The sequence below is a fragment of the Anguilla anguilla genome, chromosome 2, assembly GCF_013347855.1.
Source record: "Anguilla anguilla isolate fAngAng1 chromosome 2, fAngAng1.pri, whole genome shotgun sequence".
In the NCBI taxonomy this organism is placed as follows: Eukaryota; Metazoa; Chordata; class Actinopteri; order Anguilliformes; family Anguillidae; genus Anguilla; species Anguilla anguilla.
This window is the reverse complement of record NC_049202.1, coordinates 7,024,699-7,050,182: the sequence shown is the minus strand read 5'-3', so window position 1 is coordinate 7,050,182 and position 25,484 is coordinate 7,024,699. Positions and strand designations below refer to the sequence as shown.

Sequence of the window (25,484 nt, the reverse complement as noted above, 5' to 3'; positions counted from 1 at the left end):
TGTGTGTGTGTGTCCGCTTATATGCTTGCATGTGTGTGTCTGTATGTATGTGTATGTGAGTGCGTGCTTGTGTGTGTGTGTGTGTGTGTGTGCGTGCATGCGTGTGTGTGTGGCCGCATGTGTGCATGAGTGTGTGCATGAGTGTGTGTGTGCACGTGTGTGTGTGCGTGTGTGCGTGTGTGTCTGCTTGTATGCGTGCATGTGTGTGTCTGTTTGTATGTGCATGTGAGTGCGTGCTTGTGTGTGTGTGCGTGCATGTGTGTGTGTGTGGCCGCATGTGTGCATGAGTGTGTGTGTGTGTGTGCGTGTGTCTGCTTGTATGCGTGCATGTGTGTGTCTGTTTGTATGTGCATGTGAGTGCGTGCTTGTGTGTGACTGGGAGTCCATCTCCAGAGGTTTATCCTGACTGTAATAAATAATTAACGCATTTCATTTATGAAAAGCTGGAGGAGGAAGGGGCTAAAATGTCTAATATAAAAATAAGCGTGACCTTCGCTTAGTCATAACCTTTCTAACACCCTCAAGAAAAAAAGAAAAAAAATGCAAGTGCACCCTACGCATTCTTACAGTAAACCCAGTTCACAGGGAACTCAGATTAACTCTGTTGGCAGCTGGGTCACATGGGTGCTGCAAATGCTTTCAGAGGGAAGACGGCGAGCGTCGCGTCGTTGTCCTGGCTTAGCGAGCTGGGCTCGAAGGCTAACTCTGCTCCGATTGGACAGCTGCATTTTGACGGTGCACAGAATCTCATGCTGCCACTGTGGGCTTTAAAGTGAATGTGAGTGGGAAACTTTAATGACAGGACAGGCTGCAGTCTCAGAGTCTGCCCTGGCCCAGTCCGATTATTAGTCAGCACCTTTGCTTTTTACTCCTCCTGGGCTGTGGGCCTCTTTTGAAGTTGTAACAGTAAGCTTTTTTTTTTCCCCCACTGAGGATACTGTAACTCATTTACATAACAGAACATTTCCTCTTGTCGGGTTTATTGACAGCTGATGTTACTTTCTGGTCAAACATTTTAAGTGGATTTACAGTAAAATTCTTTCACCAGCCTGTTTGGGTTGAATCTCGACTCAGCCAAAAACTGAATGTTTCTCTTGAATTTAATTGCTGCACTTATGCTATGTCTGAAGCTATATCCTCAAACCCATCCGCTACCTGAAGAACTGCGTTCTCAGCCAGTCTCTTGCAGTTACTATGACACTTAACCTTAAGAAGTACATGTATACTTATATATTCGCCACAAAGTTATTTATCAGTGGCGATCCAAATGATTTTAAATCAGCTTCTTTTTACCTAAACCCTTCCTATAAGCGCTTGCGTGACTCGCTCTGGATAAAAGTGTCTGCTGAATGCCCAGATCTAAACGCGCGGTTTAAAGTATTTTGGAATTTGAATGGAGCCTCTCTAGAATGACATCACAGGGCCTTTGGCTTCTCAGGGTAACTCGGCAACCATCAGGAGACGTTTCAAAGAGAAGTATGAAGTGAGCCGTAGCAGCGGGGGGGTGGGGGGGGGGGCGACTGTCTTTGATGTCCGCGCGCGTTACCGTTTCCCATGGCATAGGGTGACATTTTCCGAGACGCAGCCGTCGCAGGACCGAGACGCATCAGAGGTGCGGGGGATTCGTCTGATTTGGTTTTCGAAATCTACGCCGCCCCGTCGGCTGTCTGCGGATGTGTGTTTTGTACGACGGCGGCGACGGCGTTGCGTGCGCCGTTACGGTCGAAGAGGAATGTGCCCCCGTCGGCTTTCCGCGAGGCGGGGGGGGGGGGGGCAGACGAAGGATATCCTGCCTCTCTCGCGCCCGGTTTCCATCTTTGGAGCTCCGACGAAAGACGGGCGGCTCCCCGGGGGGTCTCTCTGGGGTGACCCAGGTGACTCTGGTGTTTTTTTGGGTTTTTTTTGGGAGGAAACGCATCAGCACTTTGCTGTCCTGAGCTGACTCACAGGGCCACAGCACAGGTACACCGCAGGCCAGCACAGCCTTTAATGTACCAGGCAGAAAGCGTCCAATGAGCTTTGAGCTTTCAGTGGAGTAGACAGGCACTGTGCTAAGCACCCTGTTGCATTAGTATACATTAAAAGCATGCCAACAAGTATGTATGTATCTATATATATATGTGTGTGTGTGTCTGTGTGTGTGTGTGTGTGTGTGTGTGTGTCTGTGTCTGTGTGTGTGTGTGCGTGTGCCTGTGTGTGTGTGTGTGTGTGTGTGTGTCTGTGTGTGTGTGTGTGTGTGTGTGTGTGTCTGTGTGTGCGTGTGTATACCTAGTATATGAAATCAAAACCAACATGTTGGGGAGATTTTAGGTCAGAATATTGGTGCAAACAGATGCTTCTTATGAGTGCCCCCCCCCCCGCTTTGGAGCCGTGGGGTCAGCTCCACTACTCCCCTCACTGTGACGCCCCTGTCTCACCACTCATTTGCTGCATGGTCACATGCTTGTTCCCCCCCCCCCCCAACCCGACCCAGAGGGCCGTCAGGTCAGTTGTTTGTTCAGATGGTACTGAAGAGGAAATTAAAGTCCTGAGCTGGGTTTGACCCTTCGGTCTGACCTGGGGGGGGGGGGGGGATCAGTCTGCTGTGTGCGTGCCTTCTGGGTGGCAGTGTGGCATTGTGGGTAGGGAACTGGGCTCGGCCCCAGGCGGGTTATTGGTTCAAATCCCGCCTGGGGCTTTGCCATTGTACCTTTAAGCAAGATACTCCTTCTGTAGAAATGTGAATGTTTTGGCACTCTGTGTGTGTGCCGTGTGTGTGTGTGTGCCGTGTGTGTGTGCGTTTGGAGGAATACCACTTCTGGGCATGTTTTCTGAGTAGGAATATGGTGCTAGCTCTGCCATCATTGAAAAAAAAAAAGGTTGATAATGAAATCACACTTGTATAATTGCCATGGCTGTTGAAATAGGCTTTCAATGGAAAATCTGCGGGGGCTGGAATACTCAGCGACTGCAAAGCCAGGCACTTCATCCAGACAGTGTTCCACATCAGGGTGTCAAATCTGGCCCCCGGGGCCCGCAGTGCTGCTGGTTCTCATTCCTCTCCTCCAATCAGGGACTGATTTAAACCTGTTACACCGGGTGTGTGTAATCCCTGGCCAATCAGTGACATTATTGCACTATGGACTGTCAGGCAGAAGAGAAAACCAGCAGCACTACTGACCTTGAGTGAGAATATCCCTAGCATGGGTCAGTCTTATCTTTTTTTTTCTCACCAAATTTGCAAACTTGCCCCCCCCCCCTCTACCACTCACACGTCTGGTTCCACTGACCCGAGGCAATACACGTTCACAATATGTACTTATATTTCTGAAAACTACTACAAAAATATGTGTTTAATTTTTGAAAATGTAGTGTGTAACATATATTTGATATATTATTAATGCATATATGACAAAGACATATACTACAGTAAATCTAAAAAATGACATACCGTGCAATATACAGTACCTACAGAACCATGATTGTCCATGCATGCACCATATATTTTCCAATCCTGTTTTATATCATTACATATATTCCTAATATGTGCCTACTTTCTAGATTTATTTTTCCCTGAGTTATACATTTTACAATATATTTTAATTTCATTTTGGTGTGGGTGGGAGCTTCTTTCTCAGCTGATCCCTGCCTGAAAGCATAATCCTCTTAAATGTTTGTAGCTGCAACTTTTTGTGTGGCTTCAAAAAGTCTGCTACGTTTGCAAAGTTGGAGCATTGTGTCCCTGGGGGGGGGGGGGGGGGGGGGGGCGTTGAGGGAAGGAGGAAGAGAACAACTGCCAGGCCTTTACAGAGGATATGAGGTCACTGAGGCGGCGACGTCCGCTCAAAGGCTGTGTCTGCTAATGTGTTCACAGATGTCATAATTTTCAAATGACAGTCATTCGCTTACTAGCAGAAGACAGACAGGCGATCCACCAATCACAGAGCATGTTGGTAACAACCAGTCAAACAATGCTGCCGGTGATTGGTGGTTTGGTGGTCTTGAAAGTCTTCTGTGTTCACCTTGTGTTCCAGCACATCAACAATTAAGGTCATTTGCTGGCTGAAGGACCACCAACATTGTCTCCAGGCTCTTAATTGGCTGCTAATTGAATGGAATTAATCACATAAACTGGTAGACAGTGAGGCACAGGACTGGAGACACCCTTATGTATGACAAAAGCTTTGGTTCAATATAACCTCTGTGCATGTTGTCCCCAAATTTTAGTGAATTTTAGCAAGTGTTTATCACTGATCACATATTATAATGACTTTTAAAAAACTATGGATCCTATGGATGCCTACCACCCTAGATTAAGGAGAAACCATCCTGCATTCTTGTATTCAGTCGTTGTAGTGACAAAAAGTTGGAGTCAAAAGCTTGTCTTTTTTCGAGAGGAAGGACAACAAGGTAAGCGCCTGATTTTAGTCACTTTGACAGTTTTATTGACTTCATTACACCTTCAGGACGTGCTGCTCTGTTCATTTATACCTGGCTTGGCAGCGCTCGGCAACAAGCGTTGCCCTGGATCATTTCAATGTCGTCAAGAAGTCTGGCTATTCATTAATGAAAATGAGTCTATAAATCAAAATGACAATTTTGTCGTCTCGGAGACGGCCCTGGGCACTTCCAAAAAACAAAAAACAAAACACCTTTTGCTTCAATAGTCGCGCTTTTACCCCAAGCATATTTATAGGCCTCCAGCTGTCCCCGAATGTCATTGATGTTATCACAACATTTTTTAGCTTAGATTGGCTCAGAAGTGCTGTCAGATGTTGTGAAGCAACTTTATACTGCCATCTGTGCAGCAGCAATACCAACCTTGGATTCGCCCTCACCTGGTTTGTTAGGTCAGAAGTTCTTACGTGCCGCTTACAAGCAAATGTGGACGAATCGTTACCTGTTATCTGGAGATTCTGCTTTGGTTGTGCACACACACGCATATATTTGCAAAACAGGAACGGCCTCTTAGTGATCCTTCTGCATTTTTCCCCCCTTTGTGATTTATCATCAAATTCCTGAGAACAAATTGGCCTGGTCTCTCATAACATTTATTACGGAGGGAAAAAAGTGTTGGGTCCAAACCTGCATACTTCAGCAGAAGCCTGTTGTACTTTCCCTCAAAGCTGACCGTTATTTCCCAGGCTGCTCAGCTGTATTTATGGTTGTCAGGATTAATGCATTTGGTTATACCGGCTATTTGTTATGCAAGAAAAAAAATCTAAATAAAAAAAGATAATTCCACGCCTGCCTGAGAGTCTCACGTTCTCAGTCATGTTTTCCATAAGACATGTTATCTTAACCGAAGCAACCTTTGGCCCTAGGTATTTGCTGAAACCCCTGAATTCCTCCCCCTCCCCAAACACCACCCCCCCCCCCCAAAAAAGAAAAAACATAAGCTTGTGAAAATGCAAAACAGCTGCATCTTATTTTTTTAAAATATTCAGAGCTGAAGGAACGTTTAGAGTGGCTTCGGTCCAAAGGTGGATTGTTTGGAAACGTTTGAAAGAAGCCGAATCTTCTCGAGCCTTTCTCAGAGTGCTAAAAATAGCAGAGATTGCATGATGGCGTGTACAGCACCATAGATGGAGGTCCCCCACCCCACAAATGTTAGCATCGGCGGCGAGTAATCCTCGGTCTTTAAGGGATCTGAGCAATGTGGAAATCATTGACCAGAATGCTTTGCTTGGCGTTGGGAATCAAGAACGAAGCGAGTAGTTCCCAGAACCGCATGGTCGGTTGCTTCTGGTCTGCGTGTTAAACGTGTAACTTGCTGTTCGAACCCGAGTTTGGTAGCAGTCCTGAGTGTTCTGGAGGTCAGAATGGCAGGCAATTGTCGTGTCACTCATCACCCACCACCTCCTCCTACACGCACACACACATACACACACACACTCACGCACACACACGCACACACACACGGACACACACATGCACACACACACTCACGCACACTCACACACACACTCACGCACACTCACACACACGCACACACGCACACACACACGCACGCACACACACACACACACACACACAGTGGCTTTCTGGCATCTGTGATATATTTATGGAATTTCAAAAAAACAAAATACTTCTCTGGCAGGAAGTCAAGCCAAACTGCCGAGCAGACACGTGTGCACAGACTGTATTTTTGTATTTTTGTATTTTTTTATTTATTCCATTTTTTAAAAATATGATCGCATAAACAAGCCGGTGCTCTCCAAGTGAAAAGCAAGATAAGATCATCGCTGTCCCATGCTGGGGGGGGGGGGGGGGAGGGGGGGGCTTTGGAAGGGCTCCTGTAAGTGAGTTGAAGACTTGTTTTTGTCCCTCTCAGTAGCCAAACTTTGGGTTACAGCCTATAGTGATCCCTTGGGTCCCTGTCTCGTTCACTGTAGGCTATGCTTGGCACCCTTTTTGGGACTCAACTACCCACTGCCCCCCCCCAACTCACCCCCTCCATGTTTGTTTTGGGAGAGTCTGAGATGTGTTCTGTTCTCCTCAAATAAAGAACCTGCAGTTACCTGCAGCTCCCTTCTCCTCCGATTCAGGGACACACCTCAGCCACTCAAACACTAACACAGTGGAGGGAAAAATAGACAGAGAGCTTTCTCTCGCTTTTCCGAAAATGTATCCCCCCCCCCGCTCCAGGCTCGGGGCCATTTCGACACAGCGGCGCAATCAGTCAACGCTAATCAATATTTCCCGCGCTGGTATTGTTACCGCCGCTCTGCACAGGAGCAATCAGTCGGTTATTATTTTTCATATTATTCACACGGAGCCAAAATAAAGCTCGTTTGCAGCCCCGCTGAAAAAAAAAACCGGGGGAAGTGTGGCTTTCGTTTGCAATTGAAAATATCGTGACTCAAGGGCAGGGAAAGACTTTTTGAGTCGCTCGGCTTGAGTCCTTCCGCGTCGCCGGTCTGTCCGCATGTGAGTCGTATCGGTTTCAAAGACCCCTCTGTAACAAAATACAGGTAGCTTTTTCTTTTTTTTTTTTTAAACGAAGGAGCAGGTTACCGAAGGTATTAACACGTCACAATGTATTTGCGTCAACATTAGTTTCAGCGCTTTTAGTGTGAGGCCCACGTGCAAACTCGTGTCGTGTGTTCCTGATGTGCCGACAGAATGTTCACAAACACAAGTTTTTTTTTTGGTTTTTAAAAAAAAATCCTCTGGTTGTAAGATTTTGTTCTGTGTCTCCTTTCGAGTGGCGGTTGAGGTGGAGGTAAGATAACGGTCATGCCCGCAATGGATCGTTGGAGTGCCGATTTGCAAAACAATGGCGTACCGATAGCACTCGCCAATGCTGGTCTGATGGGTACTAGCCTGTTCTGATATTTTTGCCCATGTTGTGGCCGCAGGCAGTGTTTGGACGCCAGATAAATCAGTCTGGCGGAGGTAACAGGGGGTCACAGGTGAAATAGAGTTTCAGTGTGTTTATGTAGCGTGGTTGAGACATGTGAGTTAGCCCTGGAAAAGAATGTGACTGGTTGCCTTGACGATGGGCCTTGGCCCTTACCTCAGTGGGCGAACTGTGTCTGGCATTACATGGGCGGCTGTGGTCTGAAACCAACAATTCGACCTTCAGCCCGAGAACGAGTGTCGCAAATGACTCCAAGGCGGGCGTTTCAGAAGCACCTCAAAATGATCAAGAAGCTGCACCGCCTGTCGTTTGGAGATGGTTCCATTTTGGCGGGACTGCCAAGCGGAACTGGGCCCGTGCCAAATCCCCCTCGGTGGAGGGCAGTGCATTATGGGAAACGGAACACACGGGAAGGGTGGGCGAAAGAGGGGACGATGGAGGCGTTTCTCCATGTTCCAGCTGCATTCCCTCCCCCCCCTCCCCCAACCCCTCACTCCTGCCCCCCCCCCCAACATTCAGCCAAAAATCCCTTCGTGATCAAAAGAGAAATAAAAACGTCTGGGGGGAGAGAGAAGGCCAAGACTGACGTTTTTTTTTTTCACTGGCCGAAGAAAAGCAGGGGAGTGAAAAAGGATTTAACAACAGCGTCCTTTGTCTGAAGAACGCAGCTGCACTGACCCCTGTGCACCTGTACTGTCTTTGAACCATTGTTCCATGGTGGGGTTTTTTTTTTGTTGTTTTTTTGTGCTCAGGTAGAAGTCAGTCTGGGGTTGACAACATTAACGTTTCCATGGAAACTCCTGGTCAAAGAATGGAAAACAATCATTGGTCCAGCCATTCATTTGAAGTCCCCCGCCTCAGAATGGGGGGTGGGGGGGGGATGGGTGGGGAGACAGGGGTTAGAAGCTTTGCCAAAACAGTGCATACCTTTCTCTCACAAAACACAGGGTTTTTTCTTCTTGGCTACTCTACTGCTTACTGAAATAAGATAATACAGGTGTTTGCCAAGAATTCCTTCTTTTTTGTGTTTGAGCTGGAGAAAGTGAACATACTGAGAATGGAGAGAGAGAACCGGGCAGATTGGTAGACTGCGCTATTCTCCAAACTTTTAAACATAAACTTTTTCAATATCGGGACCCGAATTAGAAATTCCGAACCTTTCAAGGACCTGCGTTATCAGTGTCTGTAAGGCTTTCTGAGCTGTCATATCGCACTTGGACTGAAGGTCGGCTGAACGGCACTGAACGTTTGATTGCCGGTGAAAGCTTTAATCTCGTTGGACGTTTATGGCTGTGTGAGGTTGCCTTGTGGTGTCTGGGCGGTGTTTTTGGCGGAGTAACCGCTTCACGGTGTCTGCTGAGAGCCGAGCGCCGTGCCCTCCTGTCCCGGGCCATAATCACTTCCCATAAACAAAAATATTTATCTATTGGGGAATTGCTGAAGGTGAGCCCCCTTCCCCCGGCAGCCACCTTTTCTGGTCGGCGCTCTGAGCGTTTTCTTTCCGAAACTTTTCGGCTCGCACCTGGTGTGGGGGGCTGGGGGGGGGGGGGGGGGGCAGGCTGGCTGCTTCTAAAGAAGACATTTCATTAATATCAGCCAGCCAAGGTCTGCCATTGCTCCTATCGCTCTCTCCGTCTCTCTTTAATGCTCTCTCTCTCTTTCTCTCTCTCTCTCTCCGTCTCTCTCTCTCTCTCTCTCTCTCTCCGTCTCTCTCTCTCTCTCTCTCCGTCTCTCTTTAATGCTCTCTCTCTCTCTCTCTCTGTTTCTTTCTCTGTCTTTCTCTCTCGTTTGCTGTTTCCTTGCCTATTACTTTTTTTTTTTTTTTGTGGCATATTGTTAATCTGCTCAGTTCCATGGGGTACGCAGTGATGGGGGGGGGGGGGGGGGGGGGGGTGGGGTTTTCCCCAGGATTGGGCTCCCTCCAAATTCCTCAACTTGACCAGTCCATTAATCTTTTTCTCCTTCCAGTAATTAAGGGCAGACTCAGTAACTTCTCAGAGGGGGGTCAGAGTAGAGGCAGGGGGTGGGGCCTGGGGACTATTTTTCCATTCACAAACGCTGGTAGATTGTTTTTTTTTTTCATCACTAAATAAGTGACTTCACTGAATGTCCACTCTCAACACCCTGGGTTTACCCATTGAGAGAGGCTTTACTTTCCGACCTGTAATATGTTTTGCAGTATACGTATGCAGTGTGAATTTTTCAACCAGAGGTCATTCCTCCCCTCCCCTTAATAGGCAATCAAGCTAAAAAAAAAAAAAAAAGTAGGCCAGCATTTTTAAGGTATTCAGGGAAGAGTGATGATTACAATGGCCATGAATGCGCAGTCTGTTCGGGTGGAGGATCCGATGGGGTCCCTGAATGGGACCATTCAGCCTGTTCAGGGATCTGATGGGGTAACCAGGTGATCAAAGGGCAGGGGGATCGAATTTTCCCGTCCCTCTCTCTCCGGACACGCTGCCGGGCCCCCTCACCTGGAAGAGCGGAATGAAAAGGGACGGAAAGATGAAAGGGAGGGATGGACGGATAAGATAAGCGTCATTCAGAGAATTTTATGATGCGTCATCGTAAATATTACCAGGAGGAGTAGCGTAGATTTCTTCTGCTGTCATGTGCGCCTGCAGCATTCATCTGAGAATTTAACATTTAAAAATCAGCTTCACATTCTTTAAAAAAAAAAACACTCGCCTGGTGACTCCTTCTTTGACTTTGGGTGCGTTATATTTACAGTTTAATCTAGTTTAATCTAGCTAGATTAAGCTAGCGAGCGACACGGAAACTGTTCTCGGCGCACAAAGGGCTCATAATCGTCCCCGGCGCGTAAAATACTTTCGCGCTTGTGGCCGTTAATCACGCCGTCCCCGAAAGTGACAGTTAGTGTGTAACCCCCGCGCCCTTTGACGGCATAAAAGGGACTGCCCGGTTCAAGTCCCGTGCCAAATCGCACAAGCGAATATCATTTCACGGCCGTTAGCGTGCGGAAGCGGGGGCGCGATCGGCACAGCTGGAGGACGGCGAGCGAATAAATCATCGCCAATTAAAAGGAGATTAACTTCTTTTGTAAAGTCAGAAAAAAGGGACTGTTGGGGCGTTGAAGTCTGACGACCCCAGGGTGGAAAAGTTATAACTGAAACGTGGTTTTTAAGTTAAGCTGCGTCGTGTGTGATTTCTGATGGTAGTCATCGTTAGCGGGGTATAATCGTAGTAATTAGGTGATGTCACACGTTTTCGGGTGATGTGAGCGGTGGAATAAGGCGACATGCCCTCAGACATTCCGTGATCCCAGCCGCGGAGCGGATTCACAGACTAAAATATACATGACATTTTGAAAATATGTATTGCGGTTTGCGTTTTCACATGGCGATGATATTTGAAAACATTCCCTGCAGCCCCCCCGGGAGTTTTCGGTAAAACGCGTCACGGACCGAAATGTACTGTCGTATTTTGTTGAGAAACAGCCAGGGCATTTTTTTTTCTGGTGTCTAAATGTTACGGCATTTCAAATGAAATATGATCCCAGGTCTTGACGCGCCTCTCACCGGTCTCGGTCCGCCGAACGCCAGCGGTGTGATGTGATGTAACGCAATGCAATGGAGAATCGCAAGGAATGGCATCCTTTGATGACTCACCTGCGTTACGTACCCGAGCGTGACTCACGACAACAGGAAGTGTGTCTCATGTGCTGTTTATTTTACGTGTTATTTATGGACCTGTGCATATTTCCTTACAAGGACACGCCTCTTTTTTTTCTAATCCTGCGTCATTAGTGAATGGTTCACTGTTTACTTGTCCTGTATCTCTCAAGTGAACCAGTCAAAGCAGTCCATGTGATCGGGTTTTGATGCGGCAAGTCTAAACATTGCATTATCAACATTTGTTATTGTTACTTTATTATTATTACTTCATTATTACATTGTTATCCATAGCAAATGATTAAAATTATTATTTTATTAAAAACATACTATCCATTATTACAGCTGGATATTATGTACATTCACACACATTTTTAAATTGGCATTTTACAGTGTGCCTGTGCCACACCTGTTTTTAGCACAGTGGGTGGACCCCTGGTCATTCTTATACTGAATTGGTTTGGCTTTCCCATGTAAATTAATATACACGAATCACTGTCTTTTATCTTCTGTCGCCTGTTCCACTCATCCAAGACAACAGGGTCTACATCCCTATTACTCAAATCATGGTCCTTGAAGGCTGAGAACTGCTAGTTTCCCCACCCTCCCTTTACCTGGCTGTCCGGTGTGAAGACAATTGTCTAGCCAATCAGAAGCACTATTTGTTCAGTTTAGCCAATCAGAGGCACTATTTGTTCAGTTTAGCCAATCAGAGGCACTATTTGTTCAAGTTAGCCAATCAGAAGCCCTATTTGTTCAGTTTAGCCAATCAGAAGACCTAATTGTGCAGTTTAGCGCCACATAGAGTGCTACTTTTGAGGCAAAAGCCTGCCGGACGAAGGCAAAAAACCTAGCGGCCTCTGCTTCGGGCCGTCCGAGCAAAACCGTCTGGCTCCGCGAGTATCTGAAATATCAGAATGTCATTCACTCAAGCGACACACCTTCTTCACTTCGCAACATTAGCGGGAGCTCAGTCACTGCATGTGTAAGCCTCGCTCTTAAGAAAGGGCCCATTATCGACGCACTCGGTGAATTCGTGAATGTAATGGGCCTCGCTTACGGGGATCGATTCCCTGCCGGCTTATCGACTCTCCATTTATTCGGCCGTACGGCGCGCGAGGAGTCGGCGGCGGCGGCGGCGGCGGCGGCTAACCGGCTGCGCGGCGTCTTCAGAAAACCGTTTTCCTTCGGTTGTCATGGCGATCGCGTCGATCCCGTCACGCGGGGAACGAGGCTAATTTATACGACGGCTCTTATTCCACGGCTTCGCCCTCGCGCGGGCGCCGAGCTCTTTCGACGCACAGCCACGCGACGTCCGCGAGAAATAAGATAAACAGATTGCGTTTCATCACGGTACTGGCGTCTGGCAGACACTCTTATCGAGACCGACTGACAATAAGAAGGCAAACATGAATAATATTAAATTATTCCTTAGAAACAACCCCAGTAAATAAAAATAAACCTCCCAAGTTAATAACATTCTTATTAGCTCACCCAACATGTCATTGTTATGACTGCTGATCTGTTAATGTGCTGGTGATTAATCATCAGGTCTAAAGAATGAATTTTTAAATAGCACCATCATTTATTTTAATTACCACTTAGAAGGTAAGTAGATGTATGTAGATTACATGCATTTTGTGCACTAAATCACTGATCGCAAATTTCCCCCAATGCCCATATAAGTCATAGCCTGGCAACGGTTGCATTAGTAAACCATTGCCACGGCGATAACTGACATATCTGTTGAAGCATTTTCTCTCCGGGCCACAGGACACACTGTAATTGGCAGATTTAAACCGTCGGTTGGGTGCGACGCGGCAGAACACAAACACTGAGAGAAGATGAATGCGTCCCTGCTACACTCTCGCCAGCTTGCCCAAGTCATTACCGACAGCCGCACGTCGACAAGCTGTACCCTCTCAGATAATGCCGTATAAACGTTTATTTAGCAAGATATATTTATTCCCCGCTAATGTCACCAGGCAGCGTAATGGCTCTTATTGTCCTCTCTTCTGTGTGTTTCCGAACGTCCTCATTTGACTCCAAACAAACACGAAGGGCCAGCATTAAAGATATGAATCACCCAGTGTCTATGGCTACGCGTGACACCGGTATCTATGGTTACACGTGAGCGTGAGCCAATAGCATACCTCCTACTACACTGATGGTGGTTGTGTGTGTGTGTGTGTGTGTGCGTGTGTTTGTGTGTGGGGGCGGGTGGGGAAGGGGGGGCACACACCAAGCTTGGCTGAGAGCAGTCCAAATGTGAGAAATGGTTATTGTGTATTTGTAGCTCAGAAAGCACATCTGCATTGCCCTCAGCATTGTGTGTTCCTGCCTGATCACTGCCTCCTGTAACGTTCTCTGAGTGTAATATGTTCCGTCTGGGTATTCCATTATCGGACCATGAGCTGGGAAGCAAACCGTCCCCCCCTGTGAGGACAATGAGATGAAAATGCGAGATATGAATCTGTGACTTTTATTTCCAGATTCTCCTCCTCGGTTCAGTTCAGTTCCGTCTGTGTGAAATGAACATTTATATGATGTAAGTTTGAGTTGAACTATTTATTTTTATTGCACCATTTCCAAATATGGCAGGTCTGAAAGAGTTAAGTCCCTGATTTTAAAACTTCCTGATCTGGGCCATTTTAAGGCAATTGTTTTCATTTTTGGACGTGTTGGAAAATTAATGGGAAACACCTGTTCCTGCACTAAAACTTGCCGTTGTGGTGTGCTGCCTAAGTGATCATTTAGATGCTGTCTTGGCAATGCAGTCTTTTGAGTAAGAATTTTACATTAACACATTGCCAACGCCTTGGAAATTGCATTTGGTTTTTTCACAGTGATAATTTGGTCAGGCCCTAATGTTAAACTCTCACTGACAGCGAAGGTGAATAGCATTACAGCTAGCAGCGGAGGCAGCGAAGGTGCTTCGCAGTTTTTCCAGAGAGCTACTGAAAACTTTGAGAAGAAGAACGAGTCGCGTAAGGTACAGAGGCCAGGATCCCTCGTTAAGTCTCCATTTTAAAGGCCAAAGCAAATTTTTTGCTTCCGGCACGTTCCGGGGAAGGTCAGTCCGAAACGTGAGAGCCTTATGGGTAAAAGCTGTGCGGTTTCGAAAATTCAGAGCACGCCAAGATAGCCTGCATCCTGTGATTTGCAGGTTTCATTTATTTAACCGTTTAGTTATTATGGATATCAGTGCCCATTGTTGCGTATTCCGGTTTCAGGAAGAAGCGGCCAGCTCCTTTAATAAAACCCCCCTGTTCATGCTAACACCGTGCCAGCTAATGCATTAATACTAAACTTCTGAACTGGGGGCGATGGGGTGCCATTTGCTTTTTGGAGACCAGGAGAGGAAGCAGCAAACTTACTCCAGGGATTCTCAGGTACAGGCAATTAAACGAGGTAATCTTGGCAATGACGGGCGGCTGCATTCATCCGTGCCTGATGTCATCGGCAGGTCGAGTGTAACGTGGAAAAAAATGCCTTTTTTCGGTTCAACATCTCTTTTGCTTTTCTCGTCAGCGCAAGTCCTAATTTTCACCAGGAGTGTGCCTGTGCCCTCGGCTAAAGGTAGAGTTTGATAATGCGGGTCTCAGCTGGTTAGGTCTGCAGCTGCGGATAATAGCAGTGCTTAGTCTCAAGGACATGCCTGACTTGCCGCTGTTTCTTGTTGGGCAAGGTGTGCCGTGGCACAGGTGAATTTCACCTTATCCGTCATCATCACAGTTGGCATCGACCTGCTGTCCCTCGTCAGAGTGAGTCACCCATTCATAAGAGCGAGTTCACACTGACAGGTTCCTGGTGCTAATTAAAACACTCCTATATTTAAACAGAACAAGTACAGTGCTGAAGGCCAATGTATTTATAAGAAAAAAATACAAAAGCACTGGCATTCAGAAAGCAGCATACATCATTGGCATTTCAACATATCTGGGCCATTGTCCTTGTCATGAGATTATTCACCTTTGCCAAAACCAGTTCAACAAGGTAAAGTGCAAGAAGACTTTGGAGTAGACTTCCACAGAATCATTCTAATTGTAATTATAGACATTCCATCATCTAATATTTAATGAAGTTTTTTAAATTTTTGGTACTATTTCATTTTTTAATAATATTTCATATTATTAGGACTTTTATATTTAGTATTGCATATTGTTATATTTAGCAGATAATCCCAAGGCTAAATGGAGACATAAATGGAGGTATAAAATGACAAGCAGCACGCTCTTGGGTAGTCCCTAATAATAAAAAGCTTACGCGGCATAGCGGCAGATTAAAAATGAAAGCGCCGTGTTCCTCGGTTTGAATTCCCACCGAGGTGATCTCCGGTCTTATTACCCGCCGATGACAGGGAGGCGAGCGCTGGAAGACGACGGAGGCGGGAATGGCGGGAACATCGCGCCTCGTCGAGCGTCGTCTCCCCTGGCAACGGGCGTCCTTCTCGTCGATCTGGAAAGACTAACGTGAGAATTAAATTAACGGGTGGTGTGTTACCAAAGTCAAGCCCTTGACCCCCCCAAACCAACCCCCCCCCCCCTTTCTTGCGCTGGCCGCTAATGGAGCGGAGCTATCGACGGGGCACGCCGTTTCCCTGGAAACGGCAAAATCCAATCTCGAGATGCCCCTGAGCCCTGGCTTCTCAGCTAGGGAAGTGTTCTTGAAAAAGAAGAAGAAGAAGAAGAAGGGGAAAAACCATCATGGTCGCCAATCAATCACCAAAATTAAAATTAAACAATTAAAATGACCCTGACCCAAAAGTAGCACTGGAAGTCACACACTGAAAAGATCTGGTTATTGTGGGGACTTACTCTGTCTTTAAAGTTACTGCAGGGGAGTGGGCCGCTTCACTAGCTGCAGTAATGAAATGGCCAGTTCGCAGTGAGTAACATTGGAACTTGCGCCACAGGCAGCTTCTTCCTGGTTCTGCCGTTATTTCCAGCACTCTCCAAACAAATCTAAACTCCCTACCACCTAATGCACTTTAAACAGAATACATTCTGTGTATACTGTGAATAGGTTTGAGTGCTCACGTCGGGCACTAGTTAATAGCTTACAGTTCCTGAAAATAGAGGCTTTAATTGTTGGTTCCTTTCTAATTAGCTTGTGTACCAGTGGTGATACTGTAGAGCTGGGCATATAAGACATATATATAGATATGACATATATCAACATACCACACCATTTCAACACCATTGATGGCAATATGCTGAAACGCTTGAAACTTTTAGCCTCTTCTTAACACGAAATGTTGATATTTTCTGAATGTAATTCCTTTTGTTGTCATGTCATTATGTCATTCTTGCTAGACTGGTAAAATCACAACACCCAACAACTAAAAAAAAAAAAAAAAATCTTTTATGATATCATGGGGGGATGACAGCCTTTTTAAAATGAGGCCTACACTCACCTCTGTAAATATGCACAGCTGAGACACCTGAGACTTGAGGAAATGTCACATTTCTAAAACAGAACGCAGAGCAGGTCATGTGCTTTGCTGTTTTCTGCAGCATCTGACAAACAGACTGCAGTCTGTCTGCGTTAAAAATACTGTGAAGCTTTCCATTCGGTAAAAAAAAGGGTTTCAGAACCTTCAGCGAAACTGCAAAGCTTTTTATATGATGCAAGATATGTGGGACAAAATCTGTAGGGTGACTGATTTCCAACTGAGCTATGAGCCTCTTGGAGCTAGAAGGGGCTGCCTGTCTGCTCTACTAAACTGTCTTCAGCTGCTGTTCATGCGCTTATCCAGAAATGTAGCTAAAATGAGAGATGGCGTAAATGTTGTAAATGTAAAATGGTGTAAAAGGGCCAGAAGTTGGCATGGAAACATATACGGCCCTGATTGCCCACCTCTGGTTTAGACCCGACTTTTGTGTGAAATAAAAGGCATTTAAGTTCTTATTTTAAGTCTGAGTGTGAAACACACTTATTCACTTATATTTCCACTTATTTTTATCCTGCTATTTGATTTTGTGTGTATTTTACCCTTATTTTGAATCCCTTGACTCGTGTGTGAGGCACATCGAGCTATTTGATTCTCTGTATGACAGGTGCTTTGTGAAGTTATTATTTATTATTATTAAAAGTAACTATATAAAAATTCAAATAGATAGCGGTATAATTTAATCATAACGCACTTTCTCCAAACGTTGCTAAAATCTCAGACTTATTTCACTTTTCTTCTTTCGTGGTGAGTTGCAAACTCACGTTGATGGTGCCCCTGCTGTGCCGAAGACTAGATCAGGGGTTTGGCTTCAAATGGACTGACGAATGCGTCTGTCAATAAATAGACTCTCTGAGCTCACCTGTTTTTACAGTAAAAAAAAAGAAAGAAAAGAAGCTAATGGTCATTACCACACAGGTGTGAACCCATCAAGCACTTATCAGCTTGGTTCCTCTCCACAAAATCTCAAATGGGTTTCCATTCTTATGTTTGTTCCCCGCACGGTTAATGGCTAAGCTGGCATTTGCTAAAAAGCTTTTGAAAAAGGAACTTTTAGTCATGTGTTTTTAAAAATGTAATCTAGCAATAATGTACGTTCGTTCTGAAAAATGTGCTAATTCTTTTTATGGAGCCCAATTTCTAAACATGACGTTTTTTGTCTCTGTTCTATTCACAGCAAGCTCCTTTTTTCTCCTCCTTGACATCGAGGCCTTCCTCTTAGCATTCAGCCTCATCTAATATTTTTTTTTGTCTTGAAGCACAAAAACATCTCTGCTGGTGTCTGCAGTCAGGCATCAAATGTAGATCTGATTCTTCTTGTCACCATGGCAACAATCAGCTGTCTGAGGCTCAGGAACCTTGGGAAAGAAAGAAAGAGAACACATAGAGAGAGAGAGAGAGAGAGGGAGGGAGGGAGGGATGGATGGAGGGAGGGAGGGAGGGAGAGAGAGAACTAGACAAAAGGTCAAAAAACAAACAAATCTGTAGGCTGGTGATTAATTTTTCTCTGGCCGTTTTTACACTTGAATCCCATACAGTCTACATTTTGGATTCAGGAATTTATGATATGTGCGGTTGTGCATTTTTAATGCGTTGCGTGTCCGTTTCCACGCGTTTGGACCGAGATTGCGTTTCTCCTGGCTGTTTGCTATTTATTACGGGATTTCATGTGCCAGTACGATGCTGGTGATGGGAGAGTTTACTGTCTGAACCAAAAGCGCCTCCAAGTGTGATTCAAATTGGATTCAGGTGAAGTCAGGTCTATATTCTATGTCTTGCATTTTGGATTTGCCAAGAAGGGTGCTATGTGTCACAATAAAACAAATGTAAATGGGGGCTATATAAATGCTTGTGGATGGCCATGGATTCCTCATCTTTGTCCCACATTACATTAAAACTATTTAATTAATTAATTAATTCATTCATTCATTCATTCATCCATTCATCCATTAATTCATCCATCCATATCCTTCCTCATGACCATGTTTTGTTTGCACCCTTTTGGAATGAAAATAGACCTTATTTGTATAGTTTTTTATCTACACAGTACAGACCTGCCTACAGTTTTGATAGCTTTGTCGAGTGGTGTTGAGGTAAAGTAAACTTTCCCAACGTACGGAGGGCACAGGAGGGCATTGTTTACGGCTTGCAACATTCGATTGCTGCAGTCAATCAAAAACAGTCTGACAAAACACCAGAATGAAAAAAACCCTGATCTGTACCCAAAAAAAAAACAGTGATACTGCCCATTGCTGACTTTCTCTTTCTCTCTTTCTCTCTCTCTCTCTCTCTCTTTCTCTATAAAATACAGAAAGAGAAGATTTTCTTTGTGACTGAATCGTCTTGGCATCAGAATTAAGAGCCCCCACCAATCCCCCCCCCCCCCCCCCCCTTGTGGAACTGGGCCGTCTGGCGATTGGGTGTAACCATGGCGACCGCGGCGGCGGAGCACCTGGCGAACGCGGCCCCTCGAATTCGTGACTCCTGAAGGACGGCGGTATTAATAGCGGAAAAGGGTGGGAGCCGGCGGCCCCGTGACAGCTGTGTCCCAGCCGACGCCCGGAGGACAGGTGCGTGTGACTCTGGGGGCGGGCAGTGGTGGGGGGGGGGGGGGTGTGATAATGAGCTTTTCCTGAAAAAATAAAAAAAGGAAAACTGGAGCAGACTAGTCCACGTGCTGACTTTCAGCCAGGAGCGGGGGGGTGGGGGGGGGGGGGGGGGGAGGGGGTTGAGGGACTGGGGAAGGATGGGAGATATAAACTCCGCCTCAAAACAAAAGCAGTGAATGAGGAGGAAGCAGCCATCAATGCGCAGATGATCATTTTAATATGATGAATGAATCTCCGCCATATGCTCCATATTGCTATAGAATAGGCGCTCCACGGGCGGGGCCTTGGCAGTGTCGATGTGACACGTGCTTACAGCGTGGCCAGCAGGGGAATGCATGGAATTATTTTATTTATTTCTTTATTTATTTTTCAACGTAACGTTTGGCGTATTAACCAGACGGCCCACTGGAGACAACCGTTGGAAGTAATTAAATTTTCAGATGACGACGTTTTTTTTTCGAATCGCGTGACACGAGCGATTACACCTCAGTGACGGGGGACAGCTCGGCGTAAATTGACCGAAATGCGACGCGATTGGTCCGTAAATCCCGGAAACCCCCTTGGGATTCCGTTACTGTTCCGTATACCAAGCCGCGGAACGGGGAAATAAAAAAGGAATCCGAAGTGCCAGCCCAGACCCCAAACACACCGTAATGTGTCCTGACAGCGCATTCGTTTGTATTGCAGGAAATGCATTGTTTTCCTGTCTACTTCCTTTAACTTGCTTTTTTTTTTGTTGTTTTGAAATTGCATTGAAGTTACATTACCTTGCGTGCTTGTGGGTATGCAGGTCGTATATGAATGTCTGTCCCATTACTGCTGTCAGTCACTACCACCCTGGCCCCACACGCTTTCCTCTCTGTTTTCCGCCAAGTCGTCAGAATGAGCTTATCTGTAGCCTTCCGCTACAGTGTTTTAAATTCTATTTTATTTGTAGACAGTAAGCGTATTGGGTGTCCTTTCAGTGCATGTTACGTTCACAGGGTTCAAAATAAATTTTAAAAAAGCTGTCACGTTTCATTTCTCTCAGTATGAATGGAGCCATAAGAAATAAATAGCGTAAATAAAAAGATAGAGGAAGAATTTCCCATGGATCGTAAAGAGCATGTTGGCGCACGGCCCTGTCGAAAATTTTGTTGTATTTCACACGATAATTCACTTGGCTCAGGGTGTTTGTAATTATGACTATTTCTGATAAATGAGGTGTTTACATTGTGAAATGCCTTATGTATAATGGCCTATCTTGCATATGACCTATCTTGCCTAATGTGTAATGCCTCTCTTAATTTATTGACATTGAAATGTATTGTGTGTGACCTTTTCCAGCAGAAACGTTCAGTCCTTACGTAGACAATGGCACAGAAGCTTACTGTCTGTTTGTTTTTACTTTCCTGTCATTGTGAATAAAAGCAGCATGGCGCTCACCTCTGGGAAAAAAAAAAAAAAAACAGAAAAACTGGGACAGGGAAATCTCGTTTTCACCCAAAGGAAACTTGTGACAGACTGCGGGGAGGACGTTCCTGACGGGGAGGACGTTCCCGACGGGAAACGTTTAACGCGTTCGAGCCGTAATCCATTTAACGCATCGGAGCGGAGCGGGGGGGGGGGGGGAGCGGGGGAGTCGTCACGGCCGTCGCGAAGCTTTCCTCGCGAAGCGTCACACGTGACAGCGGCGGCGGCGGCGTCCGTCTCATCTCGAGGTTCGCCTCTTAAACAGGGCGAAGCGAGCTCGGAGATATCCTCCTCCGTTATATAAAAACCGCGCTTTGAAGTCGGGAAGGCTAATGTCATACTAAGCCGTCCTAAATCCCTTCTTCTTTTTTTTTTCTTTTCTTTTTTCTTCTTTTTTTTCTGGGGGTTTTTTTCGTGAAGCTTTCATGAAATCTTTTCCTCTCACTCTGGTAGCCAGGAATTCAGTCACACTTCCTGGGTTTTCCCTAAAGATAAATGAGACTGTATATAAACTATGGCATTAATCACAGCTTCAGGAGCATGGGTGGGGGGCCGGGGGGGAGTGGGGGAGGGGGGGGTTGGGTGAGAAACAAATCTCCCTTGGACGATATGTTCTGAATTTCTGAGATGTTAAATGGAGGAGGGGGGGAGCCATGACAACGTTGATGTGACGGCTTCCCTACACCACCCACCGGCGGGAAGAGAGTGAGATGCCCTGTCGCCATGGAAACAAGCAGCCACTGTCAGTCAGCTGACGTCCATTTGGGACTCAGCCTGGCTCAAACAGTGGGCTTATTCCAGTCGCTTGTTTTATCCGTCCTTGTCTCCTCGGTCCTCACCTGACCTGGAAACCAATCGAGGGCCGCCATCTCCAAGGACATTCCAACCTGTTAAATGCTCCTAGAAGGAGCTAGGAGCAAGGAGCTAGGAGGCTCCCGAAGGATGCTTGAACAAGGAAACAGGAGTGCATACTTTGCGAAAGAATTTCTTTCGGAATGTGTGACACATACCTGATTGACCTGCCTTCTACCAATCTGCCATGTCTGTAATTGACGTGGCTTCAAACTGACGCTTGACTGACTAACGATGTTCCATTTGCCTAATACACGTTACCTCGATTCCTCCGTCCGTGCAGCCTTTCCTTGCTTCCTCTCCTTGTGTCCTACATTGGGTGGAGCTAGCTAAGGGGTGAGGATAGGATGAAAAACTTTTCATCCACGTCGCACACGCCTGGTGTCCCTCATCTATTACGGCCTACAGACTTAACCCCAGAACACAATCCCTGTGTGTGAAAGCGACTGGCTTAGTGATGCATTGTGTCATATTGACGATGAAACCTCCCAACGTCATGGCAACGGCGCTATTGGATTAGGCTGGAAGAGATTCTCTAATGGTGGCGGTGGATGAAATGGAAACTCCCCCAACCCCTCCAAAAAAAAAAAAAATAGAAAAAGAGATCACTTTCACAACACCATCTGTGTTCTGTGAGAAAGGACAAACTAGGTACGAGCAACCACAGAGTTTCTGTTTTTCTTTGTTTGCCAGATTGTGTGCCAGATTTTTGGTGCTTCACAGGTGAACTGCTCAACCACCATGCTATATGTCCCCTGTACACACCTTTTCTGCAGAGTGTTTGAAAGGGCTTTTCTCAGAAACGAACACACACACACACACACACACACACACACTCACATACAGACACATTAACTCACTCATGCACACACACACACACACACACACTCATACACACACTCACATGCAGACACATTCACTCACACACACACACACGCGCGCACACATGCAGACACACACTCACACACAGACACGCACACACACGCTCATGGTCCTTTGCGATACTGCCCGATAACATCAGAGACAGTTATGTGAGGGAGCTGTTGCAACCACACACCAACCAGGGGTGATTGTACAGTATCAGAAGGGAACTAGCCAACTGTCAACTCAACCAGTGTGAACACCTACCAGAAAACCAGACTGGCAGCAAACAGCCAGCCTGACGTCTTAATGTCCCCACAAGTATCCATGTCCCCACAAGTTCTGAGAATGTCTGCAGGCCCATTTCTGTGAATCTCCTTCAGCCTCAGTGCACGCAGTGCCGTGCTGTAGGAATGTATTAATGTGTAACATTTCACAGTTAGGTTTTTTGCCTGTTTTTTTCTTTTAGGTGAAGCTAATTTGAATCAACATGTGGAATCATTTTTATTTTATGAGTGGCATAGTGTCCACCAGTAGTGTCCTCCTTAGGGAGTGTAGTTTTTGTTTTTTTCTCAGCGCTTCATTGATTTTTTTTTTCCTGGTCCGAATTGGTTGCTGATTTATAAGGTAGAAACTCTAGCCGTGCCCTACGCCTCCCCAGGACCTGAGCTGGGAGTCCCTGATACTGTGATAATGAGAGAGGAAAAGGCTGTCGTCACCATTGGGGCTGAACCGTTGTCGACGTCTGGACGTGTCATTGGCTCGGCTTGTATTGGGTGCTGCTGAGTTCCTCAAAGGTATTTCATTCTCAGAAAGAGCGGTGTGTACCACAGGGTCTGACGATGCCTTTAAACGTCTTTCAGATTAAACATTTACCTTCGGAAAGATGACGGGCGTGTGTTTTCACAGGCGTGTGACTTTTCCGCCCAGGTTGGGTCGTTACGGCGACGCTCATGAATTAGTGAGGGACGGTAACGGTAACGTCCCCCCCCCCCCCCCCCGTTTCGCCGTCGTCTTCACCCATTCACGAGTCTCGTGTGTCGAAGGCTTCGCGCCGGCAGCCAGTCCGCCCGCGTGTGGCCGCTGGGGGGGCGTGACAAGATCGCGTTTCGGCAAACCTGACGAGCGTAACGTAGACGGAGGTATTTCTGGGTCTCGTTGACCGCGTGGGTCGAAGTGCACCTGGAAGCACGTCGATGACAACTTCACCGGACGGTATCCTGTTGACTGAATCACTGAATGGAAAAGAGATGTTAGCAACGATCCAGCGTAAACAGTTGATTCGCTCGTCTTTTAACCCGAGAAACAAACGCCACGTCTTTGTCACAACATTCCTCCGATCCTTAAAGATTGAGTCTTGAGTGTGTTGTCACCCCAAGAGACAATTTAGACGGTGTATTTCTTTAACGCGCCCATTTTCCATGACTCAAAAGTCATATTAGCCATAAGGGATTATAAAAAATAAAAAAAACTGCGGGTAAAATAAACGTTGATATTTATGTCATGCCTCGTGCACGAAGACAAGGGTAGCCGCGTGTACGAGGAAATGCATAACAGTGCTCTAGTTGCGGTAAATCACTTTAAATTGCCTGTCACATATTTGTAATTTATGAAGGTTACTCTGTGCTCACAAGTTAAAAAAAAAAAAAAAAAAAAAAAAGACATGACCTTGCAAGGTCTGTTTGAGTCACACACCCCGAACACGTGTGTGTCAGCAGCAGCGTCCCGGGCTCGGCAGCCGCCGGCTTGGAGAGTGACGCGCGTCCTCGTCATCCTCACCTGTTCCTCCTCCTGTGTACCTTGGCGTATCAGGTGACCTGACCCACCAAACAGGTGTGCTCAGGAGGAAAGGGAACGAGGTCAGGTGTGTACAGTATATACAGTTTCTGATGATAAGGCTCAGGTAAACCATTGAAGTGTGGGAAAAAAAAGTATGGCCTTTCAGGTGGGGGGGGGGGGGGGGGTGTGGTCTCTGCTGAATAACCTGCTCTGAACAGCGTGTCACGAGAAGAGTATCTGTTACTCCTGCACGGCAGCATGTGTTTGTGCAACTCCCGGATTCTCTGGGAAATTCTCATTCAAAGCAGCGTTTTTTTCTTTTGTACTCTTTTGGCTCTCGCTTGCTTTCAGATAATCCTGTGACACAAACAGACACTTCAGTAGCTGCTTATATTGAAACGACATTAAAACACTCAAAATTTTGTCAGAACATTGCAGTGATGTACAAGCAATGGAATTTCATATCAACCTGAACTGATATTTGATTCTGACGTGTCAACTGGGATACTAACATTTAAAAAATATTAGAATTGAAATCATAATTACTTCAACGGAATTTTATCAATGGTGCACAATACAAAATTGAATTGACTGATTTCACATTATAGAATATGTTATAGTTTGAAAAAAAAGTGTATTCCTGACAGGTTTTGTGGTTGTAAAGCGGATTATATAAAAAGCCTTTGTTTGTACTCCAAAAGACCTTCCCTTTCAGAGGAAGACGCACCGATTTCAGTTTCCCAAAAATATCAGTTTTCGAGTGCAGGCACGCCCAAACAGAGGTAGTCTTACTTTGCAAACACTACAATAAGGCGCAGAAAAGCAACATGAATACGCCAGGTTTCACTTTGAATCAGGCGAAACCATATACCCAGCATGTTACGCTACCGGGCAGAACTGAGAAGGAGAAGACGTATGAAACATGATTTTCATAAATGTTTTGATGTATGAAGATAAATATTTGACACAGATTTCAGGAAAGGTGCTAGGTGGGCAACATTGTTCAGAAACTTGCATTTATTTATATTACTTAATATTTGGGGTAATTTCCAATAACCTGTTTTTAAAAGCAAAATAGACGTTGTACACAAGTGCAATACTTCAGGAGAAATAGGTGAGCCAGGCTTGTTGCATTGTATTAATGTATAACATCTCCACTGACTTGCTTCAAGGTTATTGGAAGGTTAATGGGTGTTAGCGACCGCCTAAGTATGCGGTTAGTTGTCATTTCTCTCGGCTCGCACGTCTAGAATTTCGATACGGCCGCCCTGCGTTCTTTCCCCATTCAGCGAGCCGCGGCACATTAAAGTTTCAAGGCTCTGAGTAGGCCGATGGCTCGGGCCCAGAAGCCTGAAACATTACATCACCCCGCCTTTGCAATTGGCACTCAGTACATAAGAAATTATGAAACCTGGATTCTGCCAAGGGGTAGAGGAGAGGAGAGAAGGGGGGATTTTTTGTGGCATTGAAAATGGAGGGTGGTGGGTGGGGGTCGGGGATGGCGA

At 46.0% G+C, this 25,484-nt stretch overlaps 1 long non-coding RNA gene across 1 annotated transcript in view; it reads left to right on the top strand.

Moving 5' to 3' along the window:
- The window catches only part of LOC118220779, a 142,359-nt gene extending 123,568 nt beyond the window's left edge, over positions 1–18,791 (top strand). The window contains exon 3 of the long non-coding RNA XR_004764010.1: positions 18,738–18,791. This is a non-coding gene — a long non-coding RNA (uncharacterized LOC118220779). The remainder of the gene's footprint in view (positions 1–18,737) is intronic.
- The last annotated feature ends 6,693 nt before the right edge of the window (positions 18,792–25,484 follow it).